We start from the raw sequence: 9,483 nt of genomic DNA, 5'->3' as shown, positions 1-9,483 counted from the left end.
AAATTGACTTTAAATAGACTGTCATGATGTCAAGCATAATTTTTCTAAACTTTGTGCCAGTGGCTGGGACTACATAAGCACATACTACCTACTTTCTATTTTTTGTCATGTACTTATTCATTTTTTTAGAGTTCAACATAGCTTTTCATCCTGCACTTGACAAAAAAGTATTATTCAATCCTTCATTAAACATTTGTGAGCATGTTCACTTTTTCTTTTCTTCCTTTCTCTCATCATATGGTACTTCATTATCTGTCCATTTTCTCTATTTTTGCTAAAGAAATTTTTAATCTCCTCACTTTATCTGTTTGTGTAGGTGTGTGGGCATTTGTGTATAGTTATGTTTGAATATGTAACTTCTCAAAGTTCAACAAGTCTGACAGTTTATCTATATCTGATATCCAGGTAATTACCAAACACCCTTCACTATTTCAGATAGTATTTATTGTACCTTTTCCTTAGCAACTGGCTTTACTGTTCACATAGATTTAGAACTTGAGACTGCTCACTTCCTACATCTATTAAACTGGAACTGCTGACAAAATTGACTTGGACAAAAAGCAATCTCAGGTAACAAACAAAACAAAAAAACACTTCAAACAGAAATAAGTTTCGAGAACTTTATGATACATACCAAAAGAAATAAAGAAATACCGAATAACCTCTAAAATAAGACAAATTCCACAAAATGTCTTTAGATTTTCAATTTTGCGTCAAAGCCCTAAGTTTCATATGGGGATGCAAATCAAAGAAGATATAAGTTCTTTCCGCAGCACCCAGTGTAGCATACACCTCATGATAAGCCTTTTATTGATATCAGCTTCTATTAAAGTGTTTGCCAAAAAAAAGAAAACAGAAATCACTTTTCTGCTTCTCAGGGGTGATACCATATCAAATCAAGAGAACAGGAAGACACGATTAGCAATTAGTATATTATATCTTAACGAAAAATGAGGCTCAATCACACAAGACAGCTATTGCTGACGAGAGGAGTTAGAGGGGTCAAGTGAAGAATGATCAACATACTTTCCTATACCCTAAAACGACATTACATAATTGTGCAGAGATGAAATGTAAAGTTTACATTTGTCCCTAGTGATTGCTTTTTAAGCACCATTTCTTAGATAAAATATGCGTGTGCATGTATGGATGGCATAAACATGCACTAAGCTAATGTACTGTGTATTCTATGTCATATTCACCTTATAATCAGATAAAAACAAGAAAAGGATTACTACTTACTATATGTGTAACAACGATATTGTTTAATTTTATACCTATACAGAAGCACATGCATAATTAGATACACAAAGTACATATAAATCGTCATAGCAGTCTAATGGATGTGATTATTTGTATACATCATAAGTGAAACAAGAATCTTTAGTACAAAACATGCGTCTAACTTTGTTCTTTTCTATATTAAACCTGATCCTAAAATATCATAAATCCAGACAGAGTATGTGCAAAGTGCTTCTTGCTCAACTTGTTTCATAGTTGAACCTCTAATTGCTGTTCAGTTCAACTTGAGCCACCAAACCCAAATCTGAACAGTGATGTGTGCCTAAAAAAAAATCATATGCAAAATGAATGTCAAGTTAGTTATACATCAGTTCACTTTTCTGTCTCTCAAACCTGTTTTAGGGCAACATATTAAACCAAATCCATCGAACTGTGTATATTTCTGAACTCCATCATCCATATAGGCCCAAAACAAAAGGCATACTCATGCTTGAATGAGAATCCAATTCATATCTGTTATGATTTATTTCCAAAAAATTTCGTGCATTGTTTTTTTATTTCCAAAATTTTCAGACCTCAATTAGGAATATATCTGATAAAATCCACCAACCAAACTGTAGCTTAGACATTTATTTATATTACACAATATGTGTAAAGCCCACTTAAAAAAAATCGAGTCTGACATGTGTCGGACAGGCGCTAGGCATGTGTCAGACACGTGCCTCGGTCGATCTGTGGTGTCGGATCCGAGTCGGACCCGGATCCGAGCCCAGCCCGGATCCGGCTTCTCGAGTATTTGAGAAGCTTGTGCCTTTTAAAAAGGCACAGGCGCCTCAGGCGAGGGGCTAATGCCCTTGCCCATTCTCTCTCCTCTATGCGCCTCTCGCCTTCTTCCTCCTCTCATTCCATGTGGCCGCAGTTGCTGGCGAATGCCACCGCCGACCATCTCACCCTCTGAGGGAAGCATCGGCGACTGAAGCCGTCGACCACCCTCCTTCCTTTCTCTGAAGCGTGGGCGCCAGTGTCCCACCGCCTCCACCTTACGTTTCGACGACCTCGGCCAACGTCCACGCCGCCACCCCTTTTGCCTCTGCACCTACCGATGACACCGGAGTCATCGCCGGTAGCCCCCAGATAAAACCCCTTTTTCTCGTCTCGCCGTGTTGGTAGGGGGTTCCGCTCCCCCTGCCATTCCCTTTGTTGACGGGGGGACTTCGCTCCCCCTGTTCCCTTTTTCGTGCCGGCAAGGGGGACTCTGCTCCCCTTGTTTCCTCTTCCTTTGCCGGCAGGGAAGCGAAGCCCACTGCCATCTGTCTTGCTTTGACAGGGGGCTCCGTCCCCCTGTCCCTCTTTGTTTGTCGGCAGGGGGGCGGAGCCCCCTGCCATCTCTTGTTTTGACAGGGGGCTCCGTCCCCCTGTCCCTCTTTGTTCGCTGGTAGAGGGACGGAGCCCCTTGCCATCTCTTGTTTTGACAGGGGGCTCTGTCCCCCTGTCCCTCTGTGTTTGCCGGTAGGGGGGCGAAGCCCCTTGCCACCTCTTGTTTTGACAGGGGGCTCTGTCCCCCTGTCCCTCTTGGTTTGCCGGGAGGGGGCGGAGCCCTTTACCACCTCTTGTTTTGACAAGGGGCTTTGTTCCCCTTGTCCCTTTTTGGTTGTCGGCAAGGGGGCGGAGCCCCCTGCCACCTGTTGTTCGACGGGGGTATTCGTTCCCCTGTCTGTTCTTTGTTTGTCGGCAGGAGAGGCAGAGCCCCCTGCCATCTGTTGTTCGACAGGGAGCTCTGTTTCCCCCTGTCCCTCTTTAGTTGCTGGCAGGGCAGGGGACTCCCTTTGCCATCTGTTGTGTCGACAGGGGGCTTCATTCCTCATGTCTCTTCTTTCTTGTTGACAGGAGGCTCTGTTTCTCCACTCCCCCTCGTCGTGCTCCCTCCACTGTCTTCTCGTAGGGAGCTCCTGTCTGGGAGGTCCAGTATTGTTGCAAGTATTAACCAAACCCGTTTTTTGACTTTTGTTTTCACGCTAACCTTTTTATGATTGCAGGTTGCACGACAGAGTGCACTCGTGTCCCGTGGCCCAAGACCGTTCGCACTTACGCCCGCAGGCGTCCGGGAACTCGCAACCCCCCAAGGTAGGGGAAAGTTGCGTAAAAGGACCTTGTATGAACAAAACTAAACTAAAGAAAGATAATCGAACAAGAAGACGATTATATACGTATACATATAATTTATATATGTACGTTCTTTAACTCAAGGACGCGGTTTTGTAATCCTTGTCATCTTTATCTTTTCAGCATTTTACTTTCTGTTGTCGTCGCACTTTATGTGCCTAGGCTTTACTTTTTGTCTTTTAACTCAAGAACGTGGTTTCGTGATCCTTGTCCTGTTTACTTTTGAGTATTTTACTTCTGTCGCCCCGCGCTTAATGCGCCTTGGGTGTTTACTTTTTAACACTTACTTTTTGTCGCCCCATGCTTTATGTGACTTGGATGTTTACTTTTCAGCACTTACTTTTTGTCGCCCCGCACTTTATGCGCCTTGGCTGTTTACTTTTCAGCACTTTACTTTCTGTTGCCCCGCGCTTTATGCGCCTTGGCCTTGTTCTTGACTTGCTTGTTTACGCTCTTACTGTTTTATTTCTTGCATGTGCCATGTAAATTGCGATTATGCTATTGTTTCTATTGCTCAGGTTTCTCTCGAGAATGTTGACAGGTTTGAGCTTGTTTTGGGTGCCTCTTTATGGCCCTTGGCTATCAGCGTGGTCGCATCCCTTGGCGATGATATGTGATGTTACGATGAGTAGCACGAGGTGGATAAACCTCATAGTATGTGATAGAGCATAATTGTGGACATTCCACTAAATGATAATCATGCGCCTTTACAGGCAAGATGCTCGAGTGGGTCGAATAGACCAGAGCATATAGAACAAGGCGATGATGAAGAAAAACTCCTCGTCGTACTTGTTCGGGATAGTTCATCAAGGGAGATGATGGATGGTACAAAGACTCCGATGGACAGACCATTAATGGCTATTACGGGCAAATATTTGGCCTCCCCAGTCGTCGGAGGTAGGGGAAATGGGGTTGCCGTAAGCATCCTAGGTGGTAGTCGCCCGACACTTCTACAAAAGTTGGATGCATCATTAGGCCATGTTTGCCTTTGGGGACTTACTCTCTTGGCCACTGGTCGTCCCCTTAGGAGCGGACTCAGTCAGTCATTCGGGGTATAATAAAATACATAGTATAATAGACCCCCGAATTGATCTTGGTTGTTTCTACGTTTCATACATTATGTGTACCCACAATGGTCAGTTAAAAATCAAAACAAAACATGGCATGCTCACAGTATTATTAGATTGGCACGTTGGTGATGTCTCAACAGTTCTTTGCTCTTGAGCTTGACTGCATGTTTTACCCTGCTACTGGTTATGCTCATAATGATATTTATCTTAGCTTTGCTACAATCTTGGCTGGTCACTTGCTTTTAGACTGTTGCACCAGTCTATCTGCTTAGATATGAGCATGTTTTAGATTAGTTGTTGTTATTCTTGTTTTTTTGCGCACCTACCAGTTTTGACAGGAGTGACCCCATTTTTTATGGGTGTAGGTGACAGGTAGGCTCTCCTTACAGGCGGCGGTGCAATGCTACATGATCGAAGACTCACCTTTCTTGTCGGCATTCTGGCTACTTCGCTTTGAGTTTTGTACTTTTGTTGTTGGGGTGGATGACCCCATTGTTCTGTACAAACTAAACCTTTTTACTGATAAGATATTTTCTATCTTTTTTGCTCACTGTTTGGCTCAGTTAGAAAATGTGTTTTTGCTAAATCTTTTGGCTAACGTACTCAGAAGTTTGGATTTGTACTTTATTTGAAAACCTTTGTATCACTAACTATCTTAGCTGCAAACTCTGATCTTCAAAAGAATTTTCATTCAAATTTTCTTGTCTTAAGCCGAACTTTTGAGGCGTTACAACTTTTGGTATCAGAGCCAGGTTGAGAAAGGTTGAGCCTCGACCATCGGGCATTCCATCGCACTGTAAGTAGGCCTTTGTTATCATTTAATTTTGAATTTGATAAATTAAAGTATTGTTTTTGCTTGGATCTGTACTCTTGTCTGATGGATCTGTCAGCTGGTCCTAGTGGCTGTCACGGCAGAGGTGCACGTAGAATGTATGCTCGTTCGGTAAGAGGTAGGGGCCTCTTTGCAGAAAGGGGAGGACGTAGGGTGTCTTGGGAGGATTACTGGGCTAGCCGCCCACCCCCACCGACCTTTACGGACGAGACGGGTAGTCCGCTACCGTCAGACTTCTAGATATCGTTGGCAGCAACGTGGTCTTCGGTCTATGCTCGGATGGGTGGGTATACACCTATGCAAGTTCAAGTGAATCGACAGGCCACACCAGAAGCATCGGAGAGTGATAGTCCTATTGAGGTCCTAGTGGAGTGTGTCTTATGTAGAGATTTGGGGCACACCCTAGACTCTTGTCTCCTTAAAGAGGAGCACGATAAGGCTTTTGCGGCCCAAGATTATGCTGAAGTTGTCATCCCATACCTGAATATGCTAGATCTACCCTTGGTTGTCCTCGAGCAGCCATTGCCTCCAGTGATCCCGGAAGGCCCTGCACCCCCAATATATGTTGTTGATTCTTCAATAAACATTTCAGATTCAACTACGATCGGTTCGGGCTCACTTGACTACACGCCTTCAACGCCGATGTACGAAGTAGAGGTTCCCGGCGATGAGTCACTCCCTTTCACCCCTCAACATAGGTTTAGGCGCACAGGAAATAAGAGGGAGTACCTTCGGAATTTGAGCGTCCCTAGGAGGAAGATAGTGCTTGCTTAATTTTGTAAGGGAGTCTGCGAACTCCAGTACGGATAAGTTCTTTTTTGTTGTACACCAGCATCGCTGGGATTTTGCTTATGTAATGACTAAAGGATTTATAAAGTATTCTGTTTTTGTAACGCCCCAAAATTTCAAACTTGCGAACCTTTCAGAAAACAGGCAAGAGACTAGAGAAAATCTCTTTCCTTCAGAGTTTTTTATAAAATCACCAGAAGACTATTCTTTGGTTAATTCAGAAGGCAAGCTGACAACTTTGGGCACGTTAGCTAAAAGAACCAAAACTCACAAAATTCAGATATCCGAAGGAAAATCCGTTACAAACTCAAAACATCCAGGACGTGAGCTAAGAGCAGGAAAAAGAAGTCTTGAAGTCATCTTGCAATCGTGCCATCGCCCGTGGTGTACCTAATCATCACTTGTACCCATAGAATGGGTTAGTTTCATGAAAAACTAGTAGGTGCACAAGAGAGACTACATGAAACTAAATTAAGTACATTTAATTCAGCATGTTATGCAGTTTAAAGCAGATATGCAGTTAAATAGATAAGCAGTACAAACGGGTAAGTAGTGCAAACGGGTAAGTAGTGTAAACGATAAGCGGTGCAAGCAGGTAAGTAGTGCAAGCAGTAAGCGGTAATATTAAATTTTTCTACTCATATGTTTCTCATCGTCATAGGAGGAATGTTGTTCCATCAATCACCAATGGGAGTGTTCCGTACTTTAATCAACACGTTATTTTAGCTGTCACTCAGAATTTTAAAGATTTATACTCAGTTTCGCTTACCGCGGAGGGTGTCATTTGTCCTGTTTTTGTTGGGTCGATTCAATAAAATCAAGCCAGATCTATGCAAATGAAGTTCTATAAAGACGAAATTTTTAGGGCCATCAAAGGTTTGTGGGGGTGAAAAGCTCCAGGTTCTGATGGGGAAAAGCTCGAGGTTCTGATGGGTTTCATGTGGATTTCTTCATAATTTTTTGGTCTTGTATCAAGCTTGATGTTATTAGCATGTTTGATGAGTTTTATCGCAACTCCAGATTGCCTATTCAAACCCACTTGGCAATTATATCTCTAATTCTGAAAAATGATGATGCCACTGATATCTCTAGGTTTCGCCTCATTTCTGTTATGAGTGCCCTCTATCGGATGATCGCCAAGGTGTTGGCTAATAGGTTGAAGGTCGTGGCTCACCAAATATTTTTGAACTCTCAGTTCGCCTTTATCCACAATAAGAGGATTCACCATTCTTTCATCTTGGCCTCTGAAGTCATTCACTCCTTTCATCTTAGTGGTCAACCCTATTTTTCTCTTAAATTAGATTTTCATAAAGCTTTTGATTATGTGCATTAGCCCTTCTTATTTCAAATGTTATCTAATTTTGGCATTGGTCATCGCTTTTCTATGTGGGTGAGGGAATTGGTCTCTAATGCTTCGGTCGTGATTAAGATTAACTGCATTAGAGGTGGTCAGATCAAGTTGGGGCATGGATTACGGCAAGGCTGCCCTCTCTCGCCTTTGTTGTTCAATGTCATTGCTGAGGGTCTCATGGTGTTGCTTAAGCGTGCTGCATAGAAGCGCCTGATAGATCCTTTAGTTGTTTCGGTTTTTCCGGACCATATTCTTATTTATGCTGATGATATGATTATTTTTGGGCGAGCAAACGTGCAACAGATGCCTAGATTCAAACTTATTCTCCCGTTCTTTCTCTCTCTTTTTAGGCTTTCTCTAAATGATAGCAAATGCTCTCTTGCTATGTTCAATGTTGAGTCTTCTATGCTTGCGACAACATATTTTTAATTGTGTGATCTCTGAGTTGTCGATGACGTATTTGGGTCTGCCGTTACAAGTGAAGCATATCTCCTCTGCTGCTTGGGCTCCAACTATTCAAAAAGTGAAATACAAGCTTTTTTTGTAGCAAGTGTCTTATCTCTCCATCGCTGGTCGTCTGACTTTAACCAGACATGTTCTTTCCTCTATCCCTAAATTTTTCATGTCAATGTTCGTGATGTTTGTGGGTGTGGAGAAGCAGATTTGTCGTTTAATGGCGGATTTCTTTTGGTCTGGGTGTCAACTCCAGGGTAAGCGCCATTTGGTTGGTTGGCGAATGGTGGTGTTACCTAGGTGTGAACACCCCAAATTTTTCAAATGTTGTAAATATTTCCCTTTTTGCCCTTGACCTCATTTTCTGAGTGATTGAGTCAGTTTAAAATCTAAATACCAGTTTGTTTCTCAAAGTTTTATTAAAATTAAATCCATTTTATATATCTGACTCAATTTCGGATCTGGATCCATTGTCAAAATCCAAATCTGAGCCTCGTCGTCCAATTTTTAAATTAAATTCTCAAAATTACCAAAATAACTTTTTGAAAAGCTTAGACAAGTTCGTCCGGAGTCCGTTTGGATCCATCGTGTTATATTCCTCGATTCAAGGTTTAAAACCCGAATAAATTTCTCAAAACTTGGGTCCAAACCCATTTTCTGAAGAAATTTCCTCAAAATAGCCTTGAAAACCTTTTTTTTGTAAATATTTCTCAAAAATACAAAAAAATAGTTTAAATCCTTTTTTTCGTAAAATTTAGGATTTTATTCCAAAATATCGAAAGAAAAAAAAATGTAGAAAATGAAGAAAAGAGCAAAAAAATAAAAATATAAAAAATGGAAACAAAAATCGGTTTTGAAAAACTTCTTCTTGAAGAATAAGCCTTTTTACTAAAAACAGTTTTTTCAAAAGCTTTTGGAAAACCACCGGCCTTTTGAAAATCTTTAAAACAGGAGGGTTTTAACGAAAAAAAGAAAAAATTGTATTTTCTTTAGGGTTACGAAGCCCCTCCTTCTCGGCCTTCCGGAAGCACCCATGGCCTCCACCCTCCGATCCCCTCATCTGCCCTTCATCCGCAACAACCTTGCCCATCTCCCTTCCTCAATCCTCTGATCGCCAATCGATTCCTCCTCACCATCCATCCTTAACAGCCTTCCCTTTCCCGATATTTCCTTCTCTTCTTATATAAACCAACATCAGGGGAAACCACAGGGGCATCGGTTTTTTTTTTCACCACTATACCATCCATCAACCATTGATCATTCTGGATTTCTCCATTGGCGCTCGCGGTTTTCCCTCTTTTCGGAAGGATCATCACCTCCCTACATCGACTCTCCATCCAGGGCAGTTGATCCCATCAAGGATCGACCAACCTCCCCTTCTTCCAGAGCTCCGCAAACCACGTCAGCCATGTAGGATATCAATCCAAATATTAGCATCGTCAAAAGGATGCCACTGAAGTTGCAAAATTCTACTGGTTCTACATGCTTTGAAGATGCCATGAGTGGATGTTGTACATGGCCGGAGATGGCACATGCACGTCCAGGCACAATGGCTTATGGCAAGCAATGAACCCATTGGCTAA

At 42.2% G+C, this 9,483-nt stretch overlaps 1 long non-coding RNA gene across 1 annotated transcript in view; it reads right to left on the bottom strand.

Annotated features, from left to right (window-relative positions):
- Positions 1–685: 685 nt before the first annotated feature.
- The window catches only part of LOC149829407 (uncharacterized), a 31,300-nt gene continuing 22,502 nt past the window's right edge, over positions 686–9,483 (bottom strand). The window contains exon 3 of the long non-coding RNA XR_016433552.1: positions 686–823. This is a non-coding gene — a long non-coding RNA (uncharacterized LOC149829407). The remainder of the gene's footprint in view (positions 824–9,483) is intronic.

Source organism: Nuphar pumila, chromosome 8 (assembly GCF_984573655.1).
Source record: "Nuphar pumila chromosome 8, dmNupPumi1.hap1.1, whole genome shotgun sequence".
Lineage (NCBI taxonomy): Eukaryota > Viridiplantae > Streptophyta > Magnoliopsida > Nymphaeales > Nymphaeaceae > Nuphar > Nuphar pumila.
This window is presented reverse-complemented; position numbering and strand designations above follow the sequence as displayed.